Source organism: Microcebus murinus, unplaced genomic scaffold (assembly GCF_040939455.1).
Source record: "Microcebus murinus isolate Inina unplaced genomic scaffold, M.murinus_Inina_mat1.0 scaf066_hap2_Mmur4.0, whole genome shotgun sequence".
Classification (NCBI taxonomy): domain Eukaryota; kingdom Metazoa; phylum Chordata; class Mammalia; order Primates; family Cheirogaleidae; genus Microcebus; species Microcebus murinus.
Genome location: NW_027439012.1, coordinates 40535 through 67657, shown reverse-complemented (window position 1 = coordinate 67657; position 27123 = coordinate 40535). Strand labels below are relative to the sequence as shown.

At 63.9% G+C, this 27123-nt stretch overlaps 8 pseudogenes; all 8 read right to left on the bottom strand.

The window, feature by feature from the left end:
- Positions 1–689: 689 nt before the first annotated feature.
- On the bottom strand, positions 690–812 carry LOC142869271 (uncharacterized; annotated as a pseudogene).
- Positions 813–4290: 3478 nt separating this feature from the next.
- LOC142869270 (uncharacterized) lies at positions 4291–4413 on the bottom strand (annotated as a pseudogene).
- A 3486-nt stretch (positions 4414–7899) lies between these two features.
- On the bottom strand, positions 7900–8022 carry LOC142869269 (uncharacterized; annotated as a pseudogene).
- Positions 8023–11510: 3488 nt separating this feature from the next.
- Positions 11511–11633, bottom strand: LOC142869268 (uncharacterized; annotated as a pseudogene).
- A 3480-nt stretch (positions 11634–15113) lies between these two features.
- Positions 15114–15236, bottom strand: LOC142869266 (uncharacterized; annotated as a pseudogene).
- A 3488-nt stretch (positions 15237–18724) lies between these two features.
- Positions 18725–18847, bottom strand: LOC142869265 (uncharacterized; annotated as a pseudogene).
- Positions 18848–22328: 3481 nt separating this feature from the next.
- LOC142869264 (uncharacterized) lies at positions 22329–22451 on the bottom strand (annotated as a pseudogene).
- A 3480-nt stretch (positions 22452–25931) lies between these two features.
- LOC142869263 (uncharacterized) lies at positions 25932–26054 on the bottom strand (annotated as a pseudogene).
- Positions 26055–27123: the final 1069 nt, after the last annotated feature.

Here is a 27123-nt window from a genome sequence, read left to right as displayed (position 1 = left end):
TTGAAGCTCTGACCCGAGGGGGGAGGCTGGGAGAGGGCAACGTACCCGACCTTAACATTGGTGCCCCCACAATACGCTGGAACAACATGAGAGGTAAATGAATAAGAACACAGGGGGGAGGGGGGCACGGGCAACACATGTCACCTGAATACTTGTACTCCCATCATCTGCTTGAAAAGAGAGAGAAAAGAAAATGCAATGAGAGAGGTAAGAGACACTTTTTAAAAATAACGACTCCAAAGAGAAAAGTAAAAGGAGGCCTGTGGAGCAGGTCTGGGTGTGACTCCGGATCCCCCAACATCAGCTGCCACCACCAAAGATTCCTACGTGGAGCCCATAGAACCCCAAAAGCAACGGGACGAGTTCTGGTCCCATACTCCCTCAAAATGACATCCTGGCCTCCTTCTGGAACTCCCTCCCCTCTCAGACTCTCAAGGTTTCCTCCAGCGTGTCGGTTCCCACAGAGCAGACCTTTGGTCTGAGACCTGACAGTCCAGATGCCACGCATGCTGCCGCGTGGCGGCGGTGTCGCGGCTTGGGACAAGAGGAGGCCCCACGGTGCGGGCTGGGGCGCCAGGCACCCCACGGCGGGCGCTGAGGGTGGGGGTGACCCCCACCCCGGGCCGCCGCCGCGCTCCCAGAAAGGGGACAGAACAAGAGGCAAAAAAAAAAAAAAAAGAAGAAGAAGAAGCCTACGGCACCCGGTATTCCCAGGCGGTCTTCTCCCATCCAAGTACTAACCAGGCCCGACCCTGCTTAGCTTCCGAGACCAGAGGAGACCGGGGGGCGTTCAGGGTGGTGTGGCCCTAGACGGCGGAGGGCGCCCCTGCCCCGCTCAAGATCCCAGCGTCTCTGCGCTTCCCCGCCGCCTCCTCCCGCCCCAGGCCCCGCGCCCGGCCGGGCCTGTTGAGTTCGCCGGCCGGGTCCGGCGGGCTCCGAGGGACGGGGGTGACGGGCCGGGCCGGGCGGCCGGGGCGGGGGGCTGTCTCTCTCTCCACACACACACACTCACACTCACTCACACTCACACAAGATGCGCCTCCACGGCTGGACCCGCCAAGGTGGAGCCCTCCCAGCCCCCCTCGTCTCCTCGCCTGGCCTCCTTCACCTACCCGCTGCCCACCCCCAGCGCGTCGCCGCCGCTGACTGCGCACGCGCGCACCGGCACCGGGCGCTCGCCCTTTGACCCCAGCCAGGGGCCGCCCTCCCCCACAACCCCTTTCAGCTGTGCCCCCCGCCCTGTGGGCGGGCTGCCGCCTATTCCCCCGGGCCAGGGCTGGGGCACAGCGCAAGGGGGAGGGGAGCGAGTGTATGGGGCATCTCTCTCTGGGGATGTGTCCCATGGGTGGGGTGGGGTGGGGTGGGGTGGCGTGGTTTGTGGGGCGCTGAAGAAATCAGTCCCCTCCATCTCCTACCTCTGGAAAACGCCCAAGCCCTTGGAGAACTGCCGGCACCGCGACCGTGGGGGCCGGGACCCTCCTCTGTGTCCTCCTGTGGCCCGGTCCAAGGGGCCTGGGCCTGGCCGGGGCTGCATTGGACCCCGACCACCCTGGCGTGTGGACTCGCTAAAAATCGGCGATTAGATATTGGATTCCAGCTTCCTTGAGGTCATTTCACTAATGAGTGCACCGGAAAGAGTTTCCTAATCCATCTGTGAGGGTGGCAACTGAAAGAGAATTTGAAAGCTGACAGAATAGGCGAGGGAAGGCATAGGAGATTTCCACACCCAGCAAGGAAGACTTTCCCGAAATGGAAGAAAGAAAGGAGCAAACAGAGACACCGGTAGCCCGCCCGGAAAAGAGTCTGCCCCTGAGAGAAAGTACCCTGACCAGGTTCACCCGTGGGTGGGTGGCCAGCTAGCGGCATTCAGAAGAGCGAGGCCCGCAGTCTGTGCGGAAGACACCTGCACTCGGGTGTGTGTGGCGGCACGATTCACAAGCAGCTCCAGATGTTAAACCAAGGAGAAGCCAGGGAGTTCCCAACGCCCCAGGTGTCCTCAGCCCACGACTGGCTGCTGTGGGAATGCGAAGCCCGGCTCCTTGTCTCAGAGCGGGACAACCAGGAGGTGTGACGTACACCCCGGGGTTCCCAGGAGGATCAGGCTGAAGCTGGGACTTGGCCTCAAAGTGTCCCCTCGCATGGCCACCCCCTTCCCCTTCCTGCTCCTCTACTCCTGGTGCCCCTCCATCCAGGGGCCAGACCTTAAAGAGTCACCGCAAGAGAATCCTGGTCCCCAAGGAGCCTTCTGGGGGACCGGTGCTGAGAGAGGTTGTGGGCATGGCCCGCTGGGGCTCTGCCCGACCCAGGGCTGAGAGATGCAACCTCCCAGCTCTGGGTCCCTGCAGGAAGCGTTGGCAAGCACAGGGCCGGTCCTCCAAAGGCCCAGGTGCAGGGAGCCCAGGCCAAGCAGCCTGTGGAAGAAGCCACTTGCCCTGCCACCCCGGGAACACGGCTGCAGGCCCCGGCCCTTCCCACCTCCTCCTCCTCCTCCTCTTCCCCCCCCGCCCCCCCCCCGACATGGCACAGGGCTCAGAGACACCTCAGACTCTTGCTACCCAAAGTGCAAAGGGCATCAGTTGCTCCTCTAACCCCCCCCCCCGCCCAGCAGACCGCGTTGTCCAGCCAGCCCCCGGGCCTCCCTGGGGTGCCCAGCACAAAAGCGCAGACACCCACCGGACCCTCAATCTCAGCTTTCGGATGTTTTTGCCACTCTAAGGACCCGCAGGCCAGCTGGGCCTTCGGGCAGGACAGAGAGCCCCGGAATCCGACGTGGAGAGCTGCGTGTACGTCCCCATCAGGAGGCGGTCCCCACCTCCGCGACTCTCCCCTTGCGGGGAGCGGCAGCCGCAGGGCCTCAGGGAAGACACCAGGCTGGGTCCCCGCGGCACAGCGGGGGCCCCGCACGCGACTTAGGGACGGCTGCTGGAGACTGCTGCGGCCACCCTGCTGCCGGGTTTCTGGAGGGCTTCCTGGAAGCAGCGTCCACACCAAGCCCTTGGAAGGCCCAGGCGACGGAGGAGCCGGTCAGGCAGGGGCCGAGGACGGTGAGAGGCCGGACGGGCGGGAAGGAGCATGTCAGGCAGGGGCAGAGGACGGTGACAGGCCGGGCGGGAAGGAGCCGGTCAGGCGGGGGCCCGGGACAGTGACGGGCCTGGGCCTGGCCGGGGAGGAGTGCGTCAGGCAGGGGCAGAGGACACGGGCTGGGTAAGGGTTAGGGTGACAGTTAGGGCACAATTCACACAATCGCAAAGATGTGGAAGCGACCCGAGTGCCCATCCATCCAGGAGTGCATTAATAAAATGTGGCGCGTGGACACCACGGAGTGCCATTGGGCTGTGAGGAGCAGCGGTGAGAGGGCGCCTCTCGTGTTCTCCTGGCCAGAGCTGGAACCCGTTCCAGTAAGCCAAGTATCCCAAGAATGGACACACGAGCGCCCCGTGAGCGCGCTCACCAGCAAATGGGTACGAACGGATGGACACCTAAGTGGACAGAGAGGAATCACCTTCATCATCGGGTGGGTGTCGGGCGGGTGGGGGGAGGGGAGGGGCATACACCTCCATTAGGAATGGGGTGGGTGCGCACCGACTGGGGGATGGGCGCACTTGAAGCTCTGACCCGAGGGGGGAGGCTGGGAGAGGGCAACGTACCCGACCTTAACATTGGTGCCCCCACAATACGCTGGAACAACATGAGAGGTAAATGAATAAGAACACAGGGGGGAGGGGGGCACGGGCAACACATGTCACCTGAATACTTGTACTCCCATCATCTGCTTGAAAAGAGAGAGAAAAGAAAATGCAATGAGAGAGGTAAGAGACACTTTTTAAAAATAACGACTCCAAAGAGAAAAGTAAAAGGAGGCCTGTGGAGCAGGTCTGGGTGTGACTCCGGATCCCCCAACATCAGCTGCCACCACCAAAGATTCCTACGTGGAGCCCATAGAACCCCAAAAGCAACGGGACGAGTTCTGGTCCCATACTCCCTCAAAATGACATCCTGGCCTCCTTCTGGAACTCCCTCCCCTCTCAGACTCTCAAGGTTTCCTCCAGCGTGTCGGTTCCCACAGAGCAGACCTTTGGTCTGAGACCTGACAGTCCAGATGCCACGCATGCTGCCGCGTGGCGGCGGTGTCGCGGCTTGGGACAAGAGGAGGCCCCACGGTGCGGGCTGGGGCGCCAGGCACCCCACGGCGGGCGCTGAGGGTGGGGGTGACCCCCACCCCGGGCCGCCGCCGCGCTCCCAGAAAGGGGACAGAACAAGAGGCAAAAAAAAAAAAAAAGAAGAAGAAGAAGCCTACGGCACCCGGTATTCCCAGGCGGTCTTCTCCCATCCAAGTACTAACCAGGCCCGACCCTGCTTAGCTTCCGAGACCAGAGGAGACCGGGGGGCGTTCAGGGTGGTGTGGCCCTAGACGGCGGAGGGCGCCCCTGCCCCGCTCAAGATCCCAGCGTCTCTGCGCTTCCCCGCCGCCTCCTCCCGCCCCAGGCCCCGCGCCCGGCCGGGCCTGTTGAGTTCGCCGGCCGGGTCCGGCGGGCTCCGAGGGACGGGGGTGACGGGCCGGGCCGGGCGGCCGGGGCGGGGGGCTGTCTCTCTCTCCACACACACACACTCACACTCACTCACACTCACACAAGATGCGCCTCCACGGCTGGACCCGCCAAGGTGGAGCCCTCCCAGCCCCCCTCGTCTCCTCGCCTGGCCTCCTTCACCTACCCGCTGCCCACCCCCAGCGCGTCGCCGCCGCTGACTGCGCACGCGCGCACCGGCACCGGGCGCTCGCCCTTTGACCCCAGCCAGGGGCCGCCCTCCCCCACAACCCCTTTCAGCTGTGCCCCCCGCCCTGTGGGCGGGCTGCCGCCTATTCCCCCGGGCCAGGGCTGGGGCACAGCGCAAGGGGGAGGGGAGCGAGTGTATGGGGCATCTCTCTCTGGGGATGTGTCCCATGGGTGGGGTGGGGTGGGGTGGGGTGGCGTGGTTTGTGGGGCGCTGAAGAAATCAGTCCCCTCCATCTCCTACCTCTGGAAAACGCCCAAGCCCTTGGAGAACTGCCGGCACCGCGACCGTGGGGGCCGGGACCCTCCTCTGTGTCCTCCTGTGGCCCGGTCCAAGGGGCCTGGGCCTGGCCGGGGCTGCATTGGACCCCGACCACCCTGGCGTGTGGACTCGCTAAAAATCGGCGATTAGATATTGGATTCCAGCTTCCTTGAGGTCATTTCACTAATGAGTGCACCGGAAAGAGTTTCCTAATCCATCTGTGAGGGTGGCAACTGAAAGAGAATTTGAAAGCTGACAGAATAGGCGAGGGAAGGCATAGGAGATTTCCACACCCAGCAAGGAAGACTTTCCCGAAATGGAAGAAAGAAAGGAGCAAACAGAGACACCGGTAGCCCGCCCGGAAAAGAGTCTGCCCCTGAGAGAAAGTACCCTGACCAGGTTCACCCGTGGGTGGGTGGCCAGCTAGCGGCATTCAGAAGAGCGAGGCCCGCAGTCTGTGCGGAAGACACCTGCACTCGGGTGTGTGTGGCGGCACGATTCACAAGCAGCTCCAGATGTTAAACCAAGGAGAAGCCAGGGAGTTCCCAACGCCCCAGGTGTCCTCAGCCCACGACTGGCTGCTGTGGGAATGCGAAGCCCGGCTCCTTGTCTCAGAGCGGGACAACCAGGAGGTGTGACGTACACCCCGGGGTTCCCAGGAGGATCAGGCTGAAGCTGGGACTTGGCCTCAAAGTGTCCCCTCGCATGGCCACCCCCTTCCCCTTCCTGCTCCTCTACTCCTGGTGCCCCTCCATCCAGGGGCCAGACCTTAAAGAGTCACCGCAAGAGAATCCTGGTCCCCAAGGAGCCTTCTGGGGGACCGGTGCTGAGAGAGGTTGTGGGCATGGCCCGCTGGGGCTCTGCCCGACCCAGGGCTGAGAGATGCAACCTCCCAGCTCTGGGTCCCTGCAGGAAGCGTTGGCAAGCACAGGGCCGGTCCTCCAAAGGCCCAGGTGCAGGGAGCCCAGGCCAAGCAGCCTGTGGAAGAAGCCACTTGCCCTGCCACCCCGGGAACACGACTGCAGGCCCCGGCCCTTCCCACCTCCTCCTCCTCCTCCTCTTCCCCCCCCGCCCCCCCCCCCGACATGGCACAGGGCTCAGAGACACCTCAGACTCTTGCTACCCAAAGTGCAAAGGGCATCAGTTGCTCCTCTAACCCCCCCCCCCCCCCCCCGCCCAGCAGACCGCGTTGTCCAGCCAGCCCCCGGGCCTCCCTGGGGTGCCCAGCACAAAAGCGCAGACACCCACCGGACCCTCAATCTCAGCTTTCGGATGTTTTTGCCACTCTAAGGACCCGCAGGCCAGCTGGGCCTTCGGGCAGGACAGAGAGCCCCGGAATCCGACGTGGAGAGCTGCGTGTACGTCCCCATCAGGAGGCGGTCCCCACCTCCGCGACTCTCCCCTTGCGGGGAGCGGCAGCCGCAGGGCCTCAGGGAAGACACCAGGCTGGGTCCCCGCGGCACAGCGGGGGCCCCGCACGCGACTTAGGGACGGCTGCTGGAGACTGCTGCGGCCACCCTGCTGCCGGGTTTCTGGAGGGCTTCCTGGAAGCAGCGTCCACACCAAGCCCTTGGAAGGCCCAGGCGACGGAGGAGCCGGTCAGGCAGGGGCCGAGGACGGTGAGAGGCCGGACGGGCGGGAAGGAGCATGTCAGGCAGGGGCAGAGGACGGTGACAGGCCGGGCGGGAAGGAGCCGGTCAGGCGGGGGCCCGGGACAGTGACGGGCCTGGGCCTGGCCGGGGAGGAGTGCGTCAGGCAGGGGCAGAGGACACGGGCTGGGTAAGGGTTAGGGTGACAGTTAGGGCACAATTCACACAATCGCAAAGATGTGGAAGCGACCCGAGTGCCCATCCATCCAGGAGTGCATTAATAAAATGTGGCGCGTGGACACCACGGAGTGCCATTGGGCTGTGAGGAGCAGCGGTGAGAGGGCGCCTCTCGTGTTCTCCTGGCCAGAGCTGGAACCCGTTCCAGTAAGCCAAGTATCCCAAGAATGGACACACGAGCGCCCCGTGAGCGCGCTCACCAGCAAATGGGTACGAACGGATGGACACCTAAGTGGACAGAGAGGAATCACCTTCATCATCGGGTGGGTGTCGGGCGGGTGGGGGGAGGGGAGGGGCATACACCTCCATTAGGAATGGGGTGGGTGCGCACCGACTGGGGGATGGGCGCACTTGAAGCTCTGACCCGAGGGGGGAGGCTGGGAGAGGGCAACGTACCCGACCTTAACATTGGTGCCCCCACAATACGCTGGAACAACATGAGAGGTAAATGAATAAGAACACAGGGGGGAGGGGGGCACGGGCAACACATGTCACCTGAATACTTGTACTCCCATCATCTGCTTGAAAAGAGAGAGAAAAGAAAATGCAATGAGAGAGGTAAGAGACACTTTTTAAAAATAACGACTCCAAAGAGAAAAGTAAAAGGAGGCCTGTGGAGCAGGTCTGGGTGTGACTCCGGATCCCCCAACATCAGCTGCCACCACCAAAGATTCCTACGTGGAGCCCATAGAACCCCAAAAGCAACGGGACGAGTTCTGGTCCCATACTCCCTCAAAATGACATCCTGGCCTCCTTCTGGAACTCCCTCCCCTCTCAGACTCTCAAGGTTTCCTCCAGCGTGTCGGTTCCCACAGAGCAGACCTTTGGTCTGAGACCTGACAGTCCAGATGCCACGCATGCTGCCGCGTGGCGGCGGTGTCGCGGCTTGGGACAAGAGGAGGCCCCACGGTGCGGGCTGGGGCGCCAGGCACCCCACGGCGGGCGCTGAGGGTGGGGGTGACCCCCACCCCGGGCCGCCGCCGCGCTCCCAGAAAGGGGACAGAACAAGAGGCAAAAAAAAAAAAAAAGAAGAAGAAGAAGCCTACGGCACCCGGTATTCCCAGGCGGTCTTCTCCCATCCAAGTACTAACCAGGCCCGACCCTGCTTAGCTTCCGAGACCAGAGGAGACCGGGGGGCGTTCAGGGTGGTGTGGCCCTAGACGGCGGAGGGCGCCCCTGCCCCGCTCAAGATCCCAGCGTCTCTGCGCTTCCCCGCCGCCTCCTCCCGCCCCAGGCCCCGCGCCCGGCCGGGCCTGTTGAGTTCGCCGGCCGGGTCCGGCGGGCTCCGAGGGACGGGGGTGACGGGCCGGGCCGGGCGGCCGGGGCGGGGGGCTGTCTCTCTCTCCACACACACACACTCACACTCACTCACACTCACACAAGATGCGCCTCCACGGCTGGACCCGCCAAGGTGGAGCCCTCCCAGCCCCCCTCGTCTCCTCGCCTGGCCTCCTTCACCTACCCGCTGCCCACCCCCAGCGCGTCGCCGCCGCTGACTGCGCACGCGCGCACCGGCACCGGGCGCTCGCCCTTTGACCCCAGCCAGGGGCCGCCCTCCCCCACAACCCCTTTCAGCTGTGCCCCCCGCCCTGTGGGCGGGCTGCCGCCTATTCCCCCGGGCCAGGGCTGGGGCACAGCGCAAGGGGGAGGGGAGCGAGTGTATGGGGCATCTCTCTCTGGGGATGTGTCCCATGGGTGGGGTGGGGTGGGGTGGGGTGGCGTGGTTTGTGGGGCGCTGAAGAAATCAGTCCCCTCCATCTCCTACCTCTGGAAAACGCCCAAGCCCTTGGAGAACTGCCGGCACCGCGACCGTGGGGGCCGGGACCCTCCTCTGTGTCCTCCTGTGGCCCGGTCCAAGGGGCCTGGGCCTGGCCGGGGCTGCATTGGACCCCGACCACCCTGGCGTGTGGACTCGCTAAAAATCGGCGATTAGATATTGGATTCCAGCTTCCTTGAGGTCATTTCACTAATGAGTGCACCGGAAAGAGTTTCCTAATCCATCTGTGAGGGTGGCAACTGAAAGAGAATTTGAAAGCTGACAGAATAGGCGAGGGAAGGCATAGGAGATTTCCACACCCAGCAAGGAAGACTTTCCCGAAATGGAAGAAAGAAAGGAGCAAACAGAGACACCGGTAGCCCGCCCGGAAAAGAGTCTGCCCCTGAGAGAAAGTACCCTGACCAGGTTCACCCGTGGGTGGGTGGCCAGCTAGCGGCATTCAGAAGAGCGAGGCCCGCAGTCTGTGCGGAAGACACCTGCACTCGGGTGTGTGTGGCGGCACGATTCACAAGCAGCTCCAGATGTTAAACCAAGGAGAAGCCAGGGAGTTCCCAACGCCCCAGGTGTCCTCAGCCCACGACTGGCTGCTGTGGGAATGCGAAGCCCGGCTCCTTGTCTCAGAGCGGGACAACCAGGAGGTGTGACGTACACCCCGGGGTTCCCAGGAGGATCAGGCTGAAGCTGGGACTTGGCCTCAAAGTGTCCCCTCGCATGGCCACCCCCTTCCCCTTCCTGCTCCTCTACTCCTGGTGCCCCTCCATCCAGGGGCCAGACCTTAAAGAGTCACCGCAAGAGAATCCTGGTCCCCAAGGAGCCTTCTGGGGGACCGGTGCTGAGAGAGGTTGTGGGCATGGCCCGCTGGGGCTCTGCCCGACCCAGGGCTGAGAGATGCAACCTCCCAGCTCTGGGTCCCTGCAGGAAGCGTTGGCAAGCACAGGGCCGGTCCTCCAAAGGCCCAGGTGCAGGGAGCCCAGGCCAAGCAGCCTGTGGAAGAAGCCACTTGCCCTGCCACCCCGGGAACACGACTGCAGGCCCCGGCCCTTCCCACCTCCTCCTCCTCCTCCTCTTCCCCCCCCGCCCCCCCCCCGACATGGCACAGGGCTCAGAGACACCTCAGACTCTTGCTACCCAAAGTGCAAAGGGCATCAGTTGCTCCTCTAACCCCCCCCCCCCCCCCCCCCGCCCAGCAGACCGCGTTGTCCAGCCAGCCCCCGGGCCTCCCTGGGGTGCCCAGCACAAAAGCGCAGACACCCACCGGACCCTCAATCTCAGCTTTCGGATGTTTTTGCCACTCTAAGGACCCGCAGGCCAGCTGGGCCTTCGGGCAGGACAGAGAGCCCCGGAATCCGACGTGGAGAGCTGCGTGTACGTCCCCATCAGGAGGCGGTCCCCACCTCCGCGACTCTCCCCTTGCGGGGAGCGGCAGCCGCAGGGCCTCAGGGAAGACACCAGGCTGGGTCCCCGCGGCACAGCGGGGGCCCCGCACGCGACTTAGGGACGGCTGCTGGAGACTGCTGCGGCCACCCTGCTGCCGGGTTTCTGGAGGGCTTCCTGGAAGCAGCGTCCACACCAAGCCCTTGGAAGGCCCAGGCGACGGAGGAGCCGGTCAGGCAGGGGCCGAGGACGGTGAGAGGCCGGACGGGCGGGAAGGAGCATGTCAGGCAGGGGCAGAGGACGGTGACAGGCCGGGCGGGAAGGAGCCGGTCAGGCGGGGGCCCGGGACAGTGACGGGCCTGGGCCTGGCCGGGGAGGAGTGCGTCAGGCAGGGGCAGAGGACACGGGCTGGGTAAGGGTTAGGGTGACAGTTAGGGCACAATTCACACAATCGCAAAGATGTGGAAGCGACCCGAGTGCCCATCCATCCAGGAGTGCATTAATAAAATGTGGCGCGTGGACACCACGGAGTGCCATTGGGCTGTGAGGAGCAGCGGTGAGAGGGCGCCTCTCGTGTTCTCCTGGCCAGAGCTGGAACCCGTTCCAGTAAGCCAAGTATCCCAAGAATGGACACACGAGCGCCCCGTGAGCGCGCTCACCAGCAAATGGGTACGAACGGATGGACACCTAAGTGGACAGAGAGGAATCACCTTCATCATCGGGTGGGTGTCGGGCGGGTGGGGGGAGGGGAGGGGCATACACCTCCATTAGGAATGGGGTGGGTGCGCACCGACTGGGGGATGGGCGCACTTGAAGCTCTGACCCGAGGGGGGAGGCTGGGAGAGGGCAACGTACCCGACCTTAACATTGGTGCCCCCACAATACGCTGGAACAACATGAGAGGTAAATGAATAAGAACACAGGGGGGAGGGGGGCACGGGCAACACATGTCACCTGAATACTTGTACTCCCATCATCTGCTTGAAAAGAGAGAGAAAAGAAAATGCAATGAGAGAGGTAAGAGACACTTTTTAAAAATAACGACTCCAAAGAGAAAAGTAAAAGGAGGCCTGTGGAGCAGGTCTGGGTGTGACTCCGGATCCCCCAACATCAGCTGCCACCACCAAAGATTCCTACGTGGAGCCCATAGAACCCCAAAAGCAACGGGACGAGTTCTGGTCCCATACTCCCTCAAAATGACATCCTGGCCTCCTTCTGGAACTCCCTCCCCTCTCAGACTCTCAAGGTTTCCTCCAGCGTGTCGGTTCCCACAGAGCAGACCTTTGGTCTGAGACCTGACAGTCCAGATGCCACGCATGCTGCCGCGTGGCGGCGGTGTCGCGGCTTGGGACAAGAGGAGGCCCCACGGTGCGGGCTGGGGCGCCAGGCACCCCACGGCGGGCGCTGAGGGTGGGGGTGACCCCCACCCCGGGCCGCCGCCGCGCTCCCAGAAAGGGGACAGAACAAGAGGCAAAAAAAAAAAAAAAAGAAGAAGAAGAAGCCTACGGCACCCGGTATTCCCAGGCGGTCTTCTCCCATCCAAGTACTAACCAGGCCCGACCCTGCTTAGCTTCCGAGACCAGAGGAGACCGGGGGGCGTTCAGGGTGGTGTGGCCCTAGACGGCGGAGGGCGCCCCTGCCCCGCTCAAGATCCCAGCGTCTCTGCGCTTCCCCGCCGCCTCCTCCCGCCCCAGGCCCCGCGCCCGGCCGGGCCTGTTGAGTTCGCCGGCCGGGTCCGGCGGGCTCCGAGGGACGGGGGTGACGGGCCGGGCCGGGCGGCCGGGGCGGGGGGCTGTCTCTCTCTCCACACACACACACTCACACTCACTCACACTCACACAAGATGCGCCTCCACGGCTGGACCCGCCAAGGTGGAGCCCTCCCAGCCCCCCTCGTCTCCTCGCCTGGCCTCCTTCACCTACCCGCTGCCCACCCCCAGCGCGTCGCCGCCGCTGACTGCGCACGCGCGCACCGGCACCGGGCGCTCGCCCTTTGACCCCAGCCAGGGGCCGCCCTCCCCCACAACCCCTTTCAGCTGTGCCCCCCGCCCTGTGGGCGGGCTGCCGCCTATTCCCCCGGGCCAGGGCTGGGGCACAGCGCAAGGGGGAGGGGAGCGAGTGTATGGGGCATCTCTCTCTGGGGATGTGTCCCATGGGTGGGGTGGGGTGGGGTGGGGTGGCGTGGTTTGTGGGGCGCTGAAGAAATCAGTCCCCTCCATCTCCTACCTCTGGAAAACGCCCAAGCCCTTGGAGAACTGCCGGCACCGCGACCGTGGGGGCCGGGACCCTCCTCTGTGTCCTCCTGTGGCCCGGTCCAAGGGGCCTGGGCCTGGCCGGGGCTGCATTGGACCCCGACCACCCTGGCGTGTGGACTCGCTAAAAATCGGCGATTAGATATTGGATTCCAGCTTCCTTGAGGTCATTTCACTAATGAGTGCACCGGAAAGAGTTTCCTAATCCATCTGTGAGGGTGGCAACTGAAAGAGAATTTGAAAGCTGACAGAATAGGCGAGGGAAGGCATAGGAGATTTCCACACCCAGCAAGGAAGACTTTCCCGAAATGGAAGAAAGAAAGGAGCAAACAGAGACACCGGTAGCCCGCCCGGAAAAGAGTCTGCCCCTGAGAGAAAGTACCCTGACCAGGTTCTCCCGTGGGTGGGTGGCCAGCTAGCGGCATTCAGAAGAGCGAGGCCCGCAGTCTGTGCGGAAGACACCTGCACTCGGGTGTGTGTGGCGGCACGATTCACAAGCAGCTCCAGATGTTAAACCAAGGAGAAGCCAGGGAGTTCCCAACGCCCCAGGTGTCCTCAGCCCACGACTGGCTGCTGTGGGAATGCGAAGCCCGGCTCCTTGTCTCAGAGCGGGACAACCAGGAGGTGTGACGTACACCCCGGGGTTCCCAGGAGGATCAGGCTGAAGCTGGGACTTGGCCTCAAAGTGTCCCCTCGCATGGCCACCCCCTTCCCCTTCCTGCTCCTCTACTCCTGGTGCCCCTCCATCCAGGGGCCAGACCTTAAAGAGTCACCGCAAGAGAATCCTGGTCCCCAAGGAGCCTTCTGGGGGACCGGTGCTGAGAGAGGTTGTGGGCATGGCCCGCTGGGGCTCTGCCCGACCCAGGGCTGAGAGATGCAACCTCCCAGCTCTGGGTCCCTGCAGGAAGCGTTGGCAAGCACAGGGCCGGTCCTCCAAAGGCCCAGGTGCAGGGAGCCCAGGCCAAGCAGCCTGTGGAAGAAGCCACTTGCCCTGCCACCCCGGGAACACGGCTGCAGGCCCCGGCCCTTCCCACCTCCTCCTCCTCCTCCTCTTCCCCCCCCCGCCCCCCCCCGACATGGCACAGGGCTCAGAGACACCTCAGACTCTTGCTACCCAAAGTGCAAAGGGCATCAGTTGCTCCTCTAACCCCCCCCCCCCGCCCAGCAGACCGCGTTGTCCAGCCAGCCCCCGGGCCTCCCTGGGGTGCCCAGCACAAAAGCGCAGACACCCACCGGACCCTCAATCTCAGCTTTCGGATGTTTTTGCCACTCTAAGGACCCGCAGGCCAGCTGGGCCTTCGGGCAGGACAGAGAGCCCCGGAATCCGACGTGGAGAGCTGCGTGTACGTCCCCATCAGGAGGCGGTCCCCACCTCCGCGACTCTCCCCTTGCGGGGAGCGGCAGCCGCAGGGCCTCAGGGAAGACACCAGGCTGGGTCCCCGCGGCACAGCGGGGGCCCCGCACGCGACTTAGGGACGGCTGCTGGAGACTGCTGCGGCCACCCTGCTGCCGGGTTTCTGGAGGGCTTCCTGGAAGCAGCGTCCACACCAAGCCCTTGGAAGGCCCAGGCGACGGAGGAGCCGGTCAGGCAGGGGCCGAGGACGGTGAGAGGCCGGACGGGCGGGAAGGAGCATGTCAGGCAGGGGCAGAGGACGGTGACAGGCCGGGCGGGAAGGAGCCGGTCAGGCGGGGGCCCGGGACAGTGACGGGCCTGGGCCTGGCCGGGGAGGAGTGCGTCAGGCAGGGGCAGAGGACACGGGCTGGGTAAGGGTTAGGGTGACAGTTAGGGCACAATTCACACAATCGCAAAGATGTGGAAGCGACCCGAGTGCCCATCCATCCAGGAGTGCATTAATAAAATGTGGCGCGTGGACACCACGGAGTGCCATTGGGCTGTGAGGAGCAGCGGTGAGAGGGCGCCTCTCGTGTTCTCCTGGCCAGAGCTGGAACCCGTTCCAGTAAGCCAAGTATCCCAAGAATGGACACACGAGCGCCCCGTGAGCGCGCTCACCAGCAAATGGGTACGAACGGATGGACACCTAAGTGGACAGAGAGGAATCACCTTCATCATCGGGTGGGTGTCGGGCGGGTGGGGGGAGGGGAGGGGCATACACCTCCATTAGGAATGGGGTGGGTGCGCACCGACTGGGGGATGGGCGCACTTGAAGCTCTGACCCGAGGGGGGAGGCTGGGAGAGGGCAACGTACCCGACCTTAACATTGGTGCCCCCACAATACGCTGGAACAACATGAGAGGTAAATGAATAAGAACACAGGGGGGAGGGGGGCACGGGCAACACATGTCACCTGAATACTTGTACTCCCATCATCTGCTTGAAAAGAGAGAGAAAAGAAAATGCAATGAGAGAGGTAAGAGACACTTTTTAAAAATAACGACTCCAAAGAGAAAAGTAAAAGGAGGCCTGTGGAGCAGGTCTGGGTGTGACTCCGGATCCCCCAACATCAGCTGCCACCACCAAAGATTCCTACGTGGAGCCCATAGAACCCCAAAAGCAACGGGACGAGTTCTGGTCCCATACTCCCTCAAAATGACATCCTGGCCTCCTTCTGGAACTCCCTCCCCTCTCAGACTCTCAAGGTTTCCTCCAGCGTGTCGGTTCCCACAGAGCAGACCTTTGGTCTGAGACCTGACAGTCCAGATGCCACGCATGCTGCCGCGTGGCGGCGGTGTCGCGGCTTGGGACAAGAGGAGGCCCCACGGTGCGGGCTGGGGCGCCAGGCACCCCACGGCGGGCGCTGAGGGTGGGGGTGACCCCCACCCCGGGCCGCCGCCGCGCTCCCAGAAAGGGGACAGAACAAGAGGCAAAAAAAAAAAAAAAAGAAGAAGAAGAAGCCTACGGCACCCGGTATTCCCAGGCGGTCTTCTCCCATCCAAGTACTAACCAGGCCCGACCCTGCTTAGCTTCCGAGACCAGAGGAGACCGGGGGGCGTTCAGGGTGGTGTGGCCCTAGACGGCGGAGGGCGCCCCTGCCCCGCTCAAGATCCCAGCGTCTCTGCGCTTCCCCGCCGCCTCCTCCCGCCCCAGGCCCCGCGCCCGGCCGGGCCTGTTGAGTTCGCCGGCCGGGTCCGGCGGGCTCCGAGGGACGGGGGTGACGGGCCGGGCCGGGCGGCCGGGGCGGGGGGCTGTCTCTCTCTCCACACACACACACTCACACTCACTCACACTCACACAAGATGCGCCTCCACGGCTGGACCCGCCAAGGTGGAGCCCTCCCAGCCCCCCTCGTCTCCTCGCCTGGCCTCCTTCACCTACCCGCTGCCCACCCCCAGCGCGTCGCCGCCGCTGACTGCGCACGCGCGCACCGGCACCGGGCGCTCGCCCTTTGACCCCAGCCAGGGGCCGCCCTCCCCCACAACCCCTTTCAGCTGTGCCCCCCGCCCTGTGGGCGGGCTGCCGCCTATTCCCCCGGGCCAGGGCTGGGGCACAGCGCAAGGGGGAGGGGAGCGAGTGTATGGGGCATCTCTCTCTGGGGATGTGTCCCATGGGTGGGGTGGGGTGGGGTGGGGTGGCGTGGTTTGTGGGGCGCTGAAGAAATCAGTCCCCTCCATCTCCTACCTCTGGAAAACGCCCAAGCCCTTGGAGAACTGCCGGCACCGCGACCGTGGGGGCCGGGACCCTCCTCTGTGTCCTCCTGTGGCCCGGTCCAAGGGGCCTGGGCCTGGCCGGGGCTGCATTGGACCCCGACCACCCTGGCGTGTGGACTCGCTAAAAATCGGCGATTAGATATTGGATTCCAGCTTCCTTGAGGTCATTTCACTAATGAGTGCACCGGAAAGAGTTTCCTAATCCATCTGTGAGGGTGGCAACTGAAAGAGAATTTGAAAGCTGACAGAATAGGCGAGGGAAGGCATAGGAGATTTCCACACCCAGCAAGGAAGACTTTCCCGAAATGGAAGAAAGAAAGGAGCAAACAGAGACACCGGTAGCCCGCCCGGAAAAGAGTCTGCCCCTGAGAGAAAGTACCCTGACCAGGTTCACCCGTGGGTGGGTGGCCAGCTAGCGGCATTCAGAAGAGCGAGGCCCGCAGTCTGTGCGGAAGACACCTGCACTCGGGTGTGTGTGGCGGCACGATTCACAAGCAGCTCCAGATGTTAAACCAAGGAGAAGCCAGGGAGTTCCCAACGCCCCAGGTGTCCTCAGCCCACGACTGGCTGCTGTGGGAATGCGAAGCCCGGCTCCTTGTCTCAGAGCGGGACAACCAGGAGGTGTGACGTACACCCCGGGGTTCCCAGGAGGATCAGGCTGAAGCTGGGACTTGGCCTCAAAGTGTCCCCTCGCATGGCCACCCCCTTCCCCTTCCTGCTCCTCTACTCCTGGTGCCCCTCCATCCAGGGGCCAGACCTTAAAGAGTCACCGCAAGAGAATCCTGGTCCCCAAGGAGCCTTCTGGGGGACCGGTGCTGAGAGAGGTTGTGGGCATGGCCCGCTGGGGCTCTGCCCGACCCAGGGCTGAGAGATGCAACCTCCCAGCTCTGGGTCCCTGCAGGAAGCGTTGGCAAGCACAGGGCCGGTCCTCCAAAGGCCCAGGTGCAGGGAGCCCAGGCCAAGCAGCCTGTGGAAGAAGCCACTTGCCCTGCCACCCCGGGAACACGACTGCAGGCCCCGGCCCTTCCCACCTCCTCCTCCTCCTCCTCTTCCCCCCCCGCCCCCCCCCCGACATGGCACAGGGCTCAGAGACACCTCAGACTCTTGCTACCCAAAGTGCAAAGGGCATCAGTTGCTCCTCTAACCCCCCCCCCCCCCCCCCCCGCCCAGCAGACCGCGTTGTCCAGCCAGCCCCCGGGCCTCCCTGGGGTGCCCAGCACAAAAGCGCAGACACCCACCGGACCCTCAATCTCAGCTTTCGGATGTTTTTGCCACTCTAAGGACCCGCAGGCCAGCTGGGCCTTCGGGCAGGACAGAGAGCCCCGGAATCCGACGTGGAGAGCTGCGTGTACGTCCCCATCAGGAGGCGGTCCCCACCTCCGCGACTCTCCCCTTGCGGGGAGCGGCAGCCGCAGGGCCTCAGGGAAGACACCAGGCTGGGTCCCCGCGGCACAGCGGGGGCCCCGCACGCGACTTAGGGACGGCTGCTGGAGACTGCTGCGGCCACCCTGCTGCCGGGTTTCTGGAGGGCTTCCTGGAAGCAGCGTCCACACCAAGCCCTTGGAAGGCCCAGGCGACGGAGGAGCCGGTCAGGCAGGGGCCGAGGACGGTGAGAGGCCGGACGGGCGGGAAGGAGCATGTCAGGCAGGGGCAGAGGACGGTGACAGGCCGGGCGGGAAGGAGCCGGTCAGGCGGGGGCCCGGGACAGTGACGGGCCTGGGCCTGGCCGGGGAGGAGTGCGTCAGGCAGGGGCAGAGGACACGGGCTGGGTAAGGGTTAGGGTGACAGTTAGGGCACAATTCACACAATCGCAAAGATGTGGAAGCGACCCGAGTGCCCATCCATCCAGGAGTGCATTAATAAAATGTGGCGCGTGGACACCACGGAGTGCCATTGGGCTGTGAGGAGCAGCGGTGAGAGGGCGCCTCTCGTGTTCTCCTGGCCAGAGCTGGAACCCGTTCCAGTAAGCCAAGTATCCCAAGAATGGACACACGAGCGCCCCGTGAGCGCGCTCACCAGCAAATGGGTACGAACGGATGGACACCTAAGTGGACAGAGAGGAATCACCTTCATCATCGGGTGGGTGTCGGGCGGGTGGGGGGAGGGGAGGGGCATACACCTCCATTAGGAATGGGGTGGGTGCGCACCGACTGGGGGATGGGCGCACTTGAAGCTCTGACCCGAGGGGGGAGGCTGGGAGAGGGCAACGTACCCGACCTTAACATTGGTGCCCCCACAATACGCTGGAACAACATGAGAGGTAAATGAATAAGAACACAGGGGGGAGGGGGGCACGGGCAACACATGTCACCTGAATACTTGTACTCCCATCATCTGCTTGAAAAGAGAGAGAAAAGAAAATGCAATGAGAGAGGTAAGAGACACTTTTTAAAAATAACGACTCCAAAGAGAAAAGTAAAAGGAGGCCTGTGGAGCAGGTCTGGGTGTGACTCCGGATCCCCCAACATCAGCTGCCACCACCAAAGATTCCTACGTGGAGCCCATAGAACCCCAAAAGCAACGGGACGAGTTCTGGTCCCATACTCCCTCAAAATGACATCCTGGCCTCCTTCTGGAACTCCCTCCCCTCTCAGACTCTCAAGGTTTCCTCCAGCGTGTCGGTTCCCACAGAGCAGACCTTTGGTCTGAGACCTGACAGTCCAGATGCCACGCATGCTGCCGCGTGGCGGCGGTGTCGCGGCTTGGGACAAGAGGAGGCCCCACGGTGCGGGCTGGGGCGCCAGGCACCCCACGGCGGGCGCTGAGGGTGGGGGTGACCCCCACCCCGGGCCGCCGCCGCGCTCCCAGAAAGGGGACAGAACAAGAGGCAAAAAAAAAAAAAAAAGAAGAAGAAGAAGCCTACGGCACCCGGTATTCCCAGGCGGTCTTCTCCCATCCAAGTACTAACCAGGCCCGACCCTGCTTAGCTTCCGAGACCAGAGGAGACCGGGGGGCGTTCAGGGTGGTGTGGCCCTAGACGGCGGAGGGCGCCCCTGCCCCGCTCAAGATCCCAGCGTCTCTGCGCTTCCCCGCCGCCTCCTCCCGCCCCAGGCCCCGCGCCCGGCCGGGCCTGTTGAGTTCGCCGGCCGGGTCCGGCGGGCTCCGAGGGACGGGGGTGACGGGCCGGGCCGGGCGGCCGGGGCGGGGGGCTGTCTCTCTCTCCACACACACACACTCACACTCACTCACACTCACACAAGATGCGCCTCCACGGCTGGACCCGCCAAGGTGGAGCCCTCCCAGCCCCCCTCGTCTCCTCGCCTGGCCTCCTTCACCTACCCGCTGCCCACCCCCAGCGCGTCGCCGCCGCTGACTGCGCACGCGCGCACCGGCACCGGGCGCTCGCCCTTTGACCCCAGCCAGGGGCCGCCCTCCCCCACAACCCCTTTCAGCTGTGCCCCCCGCCCTGTGGGCGGGCTGCCGCCTATTCCCCCGGGCCAGGGCTGGGGCACAGCGCAAGGGGGAGGGGAGCGAGTGTATGGGGCATCTCTCTCTGGGGATGTGTCCCATGGGTGGGGTGGGGTGGGGTGGGGTGGCGTGGTTTGTGGGGCGCTGAAGAAATCAGTCCCCTCCATCTCCTACCTCTGGAAAACGCCCAAGCCCTTGGAGAACTGCCGGCACCGCGACCGTGGGGGCCGGGACCCTCCTCTGTGTCCTCCTGTGGCCCGGTCCAAGGGGCCTGGGCCTGGCCGGGGCTGCATTGGACCCCGACCACCCTGGCGTGTGGACTCGCTAAAAATCGGCGATTAGATATTGGATTCCAGCTTCCTTGAGGTCATTTCACTAATGAGTGCACCGGAAAGAGTTTCCTAATCCATCTGTGAGGGTGGCAACTGAAAGAGAATTTGAAAGCTGACAGAATAGGCGAGGGAAGGCATAGGAGATTTCCACACCCAGCAAGGAAGACTTTCCCGAAATGGAAGAAAGAAAGGAGCAAACAGAGACACCGGTAGCCCGCCCGGAAAAGAGTCTGCCCCTGAGAGAAAGTACCCTGACCAGGTTCTCCCGTGGGTGGGTGGCCAGCTAGCGGCATTCAGAAGAGCGAGGCCCGCAGTCTGTGCGGAAGACACCTGCACTCGGGTGTGTGTGGCGGCACGATTCACAAGCAGCTCCAGATGTTAAACCAAGGAGAAGCCAGGGAGTTCCCAACGCCCCAGGTGTCCTCAGCCCACGACTGGCTGCTGTGGGAATGCGAAGCCCGGCTCCTTGTCTCAGAGCGGGACAACCAGGAGGTGTGACGTACACCCCGGGGTTCCCAGGAGGATCAGGCTGAAGCTGGGACTTGGCCTCAAAGTGTCCCCTCGCATGGCCACCCCCTTCCCCTTCCTGCTCCTCTACTCCTGGTGCCCCTCCATCCAGGGGCCAGACCTTAAAGAGTCACCGCAAGAGAATCCTGGTCCCCAAGGAGCCTTCTGGGGGACCGGTGCTGAGAGAGGTTGTGGGCATGGCCCGCTGGGGCTCTGCCCGACCCAGGGCTGAGAGATGCAACCTCCCAGCTCTGGGTCCCTGCAGGAAGCGTTGGCAAGCACAGGGCCGGTCCTCCAAAGGCCCAGGTGCAGGGAGCCCAGGCCAAGCAGCCTGTGGAAGAAGCCACTTGCCCTGCCACCCCGGGAACACGACTGCAGGCCCCGGCCCTTCCCACCTCCTCCTCCTCCTCCTCTTCCCCCCCCGCCCCCCCCCCCGACATGGCACAGGGCTCAGAGACACCTCAGACTCTTGCTACCCAAAGTGCAAAGGGCATCAGTTGCTCCTCTAACCCCCCCCCCCCGCCCAGCAGACCGCGTTGTCCAGCCAGCCCCCGGGCCTCCCTGGGGTGCCCAGCACAAAAGCGCAGACACCCACCGGACCCTCAATCTCAGCTTTCGGATGTTTTTGCCACTCTAAGGACCCGCAGGCCAGCTGGGCCTTCGGGCAGGACAGAGAGCCCCGGAATCCGACGTGGAGAGCTGCGTGTACGTCCCCATCAGGAGGCGGTCCCCACCTCCGCGACTCTCCCCTTGCGGGGAGCGGCAGCCGCAGGGCCTCAGGGAAGACACCAGGCTGGGTCCCCGCGGCACAGCGGGGGCCCCGCACGCGACTTAGGGACGGCTGCTGGAGACTGCTGCGGCCACCCTGCTGCCGGGTTTCTGGAGGGCTTCCTGGAAGCAGCGTCCACACCAAGCCCTTGGAAGGCCCAGGCGACGGAGGAGCCGGTCAGGCAGGGGCCGAGGACGGTGAGAGGCCGGACGGGCGGGAAGGAGCATGTCAGGCAGGGGCAGAGGACGGTGACAGGCCGGGCGGGAAGGAGCCGGTCAGGCGGGGGCCCGGGACAGTGACGGGCCTGGGCCTGGCCGGGGAGGAGTGCGTCAGGCAGGGGCAGAGGACACGGGCTGGGTAAGGGTTAGGGTGACAGTTAGGGCACAATTCACACAATCGCAAAGATGTGGAAGCGACCCGAGTGCCCATCCATCCAGGAGTGCATTAATAAAATGTGGCGCGTGGACACCACGGAGTGCCATTGGGCTGTGAGGAGCAGCGGTGAGAGGGCGCCTCTCGTGTTCTCCTGGCCAGAGCTGGAACCCGTTCCAGTAAGCCAAGTATCCCAAGAATGGACACACGAGCGCCCCGTGAGCGCGCTCACCAGCAAATGGGTACGAACGGATGGACACCTAAGTGGACAGAGAGGAATCACCTTCATCATCGGGTGGGTGTCGGGCGGGTGGGGGGAGGGGAGGGGCATACACCTCCATTAGGAATGGGGTGGGTGCGCACCGACTGGGGGATGGGCGCACTTGAAGCTCTGACCCGAGGGGGGAGGCTGGGAGAGGGCAACGTACCCGACCTTAACATTGGTGCCCCCACAATACGCTGGAACAACATGAGAGGTAAATGAATAAGAACACAGGGGGGAGGGGGGCACGGGCAACACATGTCACCTGAATACTTGTACTCCCATCATCTGCTTGAAAAGAGAGAGAAAAGAAAATGCAATGAGAGAGGTAAGAGACACTTTTTAAAAATAACGACTCCAAAGAGAAAAGTAAAAGGAGGCCTGTGGAGCAGGTCTGGGTGTGACTCCGGATCCCCCAACATCAGCTGCCACCACCAAAGATTCCTACGTGGAGCCCATAGAACCCCAAAAGCAACGGGACGAGTTCTGGTCCCATACTCCCTCAAAATGACATCCTGGCCTCCTTCTGGAACTCCCTCCCCTCTCAGACTCTCAAGGTTTCCTCCAGCGTGTCGGTTCCCACAGAGCAGACCTTTGGTCTGAGACCTGACAGTCCAGATGCCACGCATGCTGCCGCGTGGCGGCGGTGTCGCGGCTTGGGACAAGAGGAGGCCCCACGGTGCGGGCTGGGGCGCCAGGCACCCCACGGCGGGCGCTGAGGGTGGGGGTGACCCCCACCCCGGGCCGCCGCCGCGCTCCCAGAAAGGGGACAGAACAAGAGGCAAAAAAAAAAAAAAAAGAAGAAGAAGAAGCCTACGGCACCCGGTATTCCCAGGCGGTCTTCTCCCATCCAAGTACTAACCAGGCCCGACCCTGCTTAGCTTCCGAGACCAGAGGAGACCGGGGGGCGTTCAGGGTGGTGTGGCCCTAGACGGCGGAGGGCGCCCCTGCCCCGCTCAAGATCCCAGCGTCTCTGCGCTTCCCCGCCGCCTCCTCCCGCCCCAGGCCCCGCGCCCGGCCGGGCCTGTTGAGTTCGCCGGCCGGGTCCGGCGGGCTCCGAGGGACGGGGGTGACGGGCCGGGCCGGGCGGCCGGGGCGGGGGGCTGTCTCTCTCTCCACACACACACACTCACACTCACTCACACTCACACAAGATGCGCCTCCACGGCTGGACCCGCCAAGGTGGAGCCCTCCCAGCCCCCCTCGTCTCCTCGCCTGGCCTCCTTCACCTACCCGCTGCCCACCCCCAGCGCGTCGCCGCCGCTGACTGCGCACGCGCGCACCGGCACCGGGCGCTCGCCCTTTGACCCCAGCCAGGGGCCGCCCTCCCCCACAACCCCTTTCAGCTGTGCCCCCCGCCCTGTGGGCGGGCTGCCGCCTATTCCCCCGGGCCAGGGCTGGGGCACAGCGCAAGGGGGAGGGGAGCGAGTGTATGGGGCATCTCTCTCTGGGGATGTGTCCCATGGGTGGGGTGGGGTGGGGTGGGGTGGCGTGGTTTGTGGGGCGCTGAAGAAATCAGTCCCCTCCATCTCCTACCTCTGGAAAACGCCCAAGCCCTTGGAGAACTGCCGGCACCGCGACCGTGGGGGCCGGGACCCTCCTCTGTGTCCTCCTGTGGCCCGGTCCAAGGGGCCTGGGCCTGGCCGGGGCTGCATTGGACCCCGACCACCCTGGCGTGTGGACTCGCTAAAAATCGGCGATTAGATATTGGATTCCAGCTTCCTTGAGGTCATTTCACTAATGAGTGCACCGGAAAGAGTTTCCTAATCCATCTGTGAGGGTGGCAACTGAAAGAGAATTTGAAAGCTGACAGAATAGGCGAGGGAAGGCATAGGAGATTTCCACACCCAGCAAGGAAGACTTTCCCGAAATGGAAGAAAGAAAGGAGCAAACAGAGACACCGGTAGCCCGCCCGGAAAAGAGTCTGCCCCTGAGAGAAAGTACCCTGACCAGGTTCTCCCGTGGGTGGGTGGCCAGCTAGCGGCATTCAGAAGAGCGAGGCCCGCAGTCTGTGCGGAAGACACCTGCACTCGGGTGTGTGTGGCGGCACGATTCACAAGCAGCTCCAGATGTTAAACCAAGGAGAAGCCAGGGAGTTCCCAACGCCCCAGGTGTCCTCAGCCCACGACTGGCTGCTGTGGGAATGCGAAGCCCGGCTCCTTGTCTCAGAGCGGGACAACCAGGAGGTGTGACGTACACCCCGGGGTTCCCAGGAGGATCAGGCTGAAGCTGGGACTTGGCCTCAAAGTGTCCCCTCGCATGGCCACCCCCTTCCCCTTCCTGCTCCTCTACTCCTGGTGCCCCTCCATCCAGGGGCCAGACCTTAAAGAGTCACCGCAAGAGAATCCTGGTCCCCAAGGAGCCTTCTGGGGGACCGGTGCTGAGAGAGGTTGTGGGCATGGCCCGCTGGGGCTCTGCCCGACCCAGGGCTGAGAGATGCAACCTCCCAGCTCTGGGTCCCTGCAGGAAGCGTTGGCAAGCACAGGGCCGGTCCTCCAAAGGCCCAGGTGCAGGGAGCCCAGGCCAAGCAGCCTGTGGAAGAAGCCACTTGCCCTGCCACCCCGGGAACACGGCTGCAGGCCCCGGCCCTTCCCACCTCCTCCTCCTCCTCCTCTTCCCCCCCCCGCCCCCCCCCGACATGGCACAGGGCTCAGAGACACCTCAGACTCTTGCTACCCAAAGTGCAAAGGGCATCAGTTGCTCCTCTAACCCCCCCCCCCCGCCCAGCAGACCGCGTTGTCCAGCCAGCCCCCGGGCCTCCCTGGGGTGCCCAGCACAAAAGCGCAGACACCCACCGGACCCTCAATCTCAGCTTTCGGATGTTTTTGCCACTCTAAGGACCCGCAGGCCAGCTGGGCCTTCGGGCAGGACAGAGAGCCCCGGAATCCGACGTGGAGAGCTGCGTGTACGTCCCCATCAGGAGGCGGTCCCCACCTCCGCGACTCTCCCCTTGCGGGGAGCGGCAGCCGCAGGGCCTCAGGGAAGACACCAGGCTGGGTCCCCGCGGCACAGCGGGGGCCCCGCACGCGACTTAGGGACGGCTGCTGGAGACTGCTGCGGCCACCCTGCTGCCGGGTTTCTGGAGGGCTTCCTGGAAGCAGCGTCCACACCAAGCCCTTGGAAGGCCCAGGCGACGGAGGAGCCGGTCAGGCAGGGGCCGAGGACGGTGAGAGGCCGGACGGGCGGGAAGGAGCATGTCAGGCAGGGGCAGAGGACGGTGACAGGCCGGGCGGGAAGGAGCCGGTCAGGCGGGGGCCCGGGACAGTGACGGGCCTGGGCCTGGCCGGGGAGGAGTGCGTCAGGCAGGGGCAGAGGACACGGGCTGGGTAAGGGTTAGGGTGACAGTTAGGGCACAATTCACACAATCGCAAAGATGTGGAAGCGACCCGAGTGCCCATCCATCCAGGAGTGCATTAATAAAATGTGGCGCGTGGACACCACGGAGTGCCATTGGGCTGTGAGGAGCAGCGGTGAGAGGGCGCCTCTCGTGTTCTCCTGGCCAGAGCTGGAACCCGTTCCAGTAAGCCAAGTATCCCAAGAATGGACACACGAGCGCCCCGTGAGCGCGCTCACCAGCAAATGGGTACGAACGGATGGACACCTAAGTGGACAGAGAGGAATCACCTTCATCATCGGGTGGGTGTCGGGCGGGTGGGGGGAGGGGAGGGGCATACACCTCCATTAGGAATGGGGTGGGTGCGCACCGACTGGGGGATGGGCGCACTTGAAGCTCTGACCCGAGGGGGGAGGCTGGGAGAGGGCAACGTACCCGACCTTAACATTGGTGCCCCCACAATACGCTGGAACAACATGAGAGGTAAATGAATAAGAACACAGGGGGGAGGGGGGCACGGGCAACACATGTCACCTGAATACTTGTACTCCCATCATCTGCTTGAAAAGAGAGAGAAAAGAAAATGCAATGAGAGAGGTAAGAGACACTTTTTAAAAATAACGACTCCAAAGAGAAAAGTAAAAGGAGGCCTGTGGAGCAGGTCTGGGTGTGACTCCGGATCCCCCAACATCAGCTGCCACCACCAAAGATTCCTACGTGGAGCCCATAGAACCCCAAAAGCAACGGGACGAGTTCTGGTCCCATACTCCCTCAAAATGACATCCTGGCCTCCTTCTGGAACTCCCTCCCCTCTCAGACTCTCAAGGTTTCCTCCAGCGTGTCGGTTCCCACAGAGCAGACCTTTGGTCTGAGACCTGACAGTCCAGATGCCACGCATGCTGCCGCGTGGCGGCGGTGTCGCGGCTTGGGACAAGAGGAGGCCCCACGGTGCGGGCTGGGGCGCCAGGCACCCCACGGCGGGCGCTGAGGGTGGGGGTGACCCCCACCCCGGGCCGCCGCCGCGCTCCCAGAAAGGGGACAGAACAAGAGGCAAAAAAAAAAAAAAAAGAAGAAGAAGAAGCCTACGGCACCCGGTATTCCCAGGCGGTCTTCTCCCATCCAAGTACTAACCAGGCCCGACCCTGCTTAGCTTCCGAGACCAGAGGAGACCGGGGGGCGTTCAGGGTGGTGTGGCCCTAGACGGCGGAGGGCGCCCCTGCCCCGCTCAAGATCCCAGCGTCTCTGCGCTTCCCCGCCGCCTCCTCCCGCCCCAGGCCCCGCGCCCGGCCGGGCCTGTTGAGTTCGCCGGCCGGGTCCGGCGGGCTCCGAGGGACGGGGGTGACGGGCCGGGCCGGGCGGCCGGGGCGGGGGGCTGTCTCTCTCTCCACACACACACACTCACACTCACTCACACTCACACAAGATGCGCCTCCACGGCTGGACCCGCCAAGGTGGAGCCCTCCCAGCCCCCCTCGTCTCCTCGCCTGGCCTCCTTCACCTACCCGCTGCCCACCCCCAGCGCGTCGCCGCCGCTGACTGCGCACGCGCGCACCGGCACCGGGCGCTCGCCCTTTGACCCCAGCCAGGGGCCGCCCTCCCCCACAACCCCTTTCAGCTGTGCCCCCCGCCCTGTGGGCGGGCTGCCGCCTATTCCCCCGGGCCAGGGCTGGGGCACAGCGCAAGGGGGAGGGGAGCGAGTGTATGGGGCATCTCTCTCTGGGGATGTGTCCCATGGGTGGGGTGGGGTGGGGTGGGGTGGCGTGGTTTGTGGGGCGCTGAAGAAATCAGTCCCCTCCATCTCCTACCTCTGGAAAACGCCCAAGCCCTTGGAGAACTGCCGGCACCGCGACCGTGGGGGCCGGGACCCTCCTCTGTGTCCTCCTGTGGCCCGGTCCAAGGGGCCTGGGCCTGGCCGGGGCTGCATTGGACCCCGACCACCCTGGCGTGTGGACTCGCTAAAAATCGGCGATTAGATATTGGATTCCAGCTTCCTTGAGGTCATTTCACTAATGAGTGCACCGGAAAGAGTTTCCTAATCCATCTGTGAGGGTGGCAACTGAAAGAGAATTTGAAAGCTGACAGAATAGGCGAGGGAAGGCATAGGAGATTTCCACACCCAGCAAGGAAGACTTTCCCGAAATGGAAGAAAGAAAGGAGCAAACAGAGACACCGGTAGCCCGCCCGGAAAAGAGTCTGCCCCTGAGAGAAAGTACCCTGACCAGGTTCACCCGTGGGTGGGTGGCCAGCTAGCGGCATTCAGAAGAGCGAGGC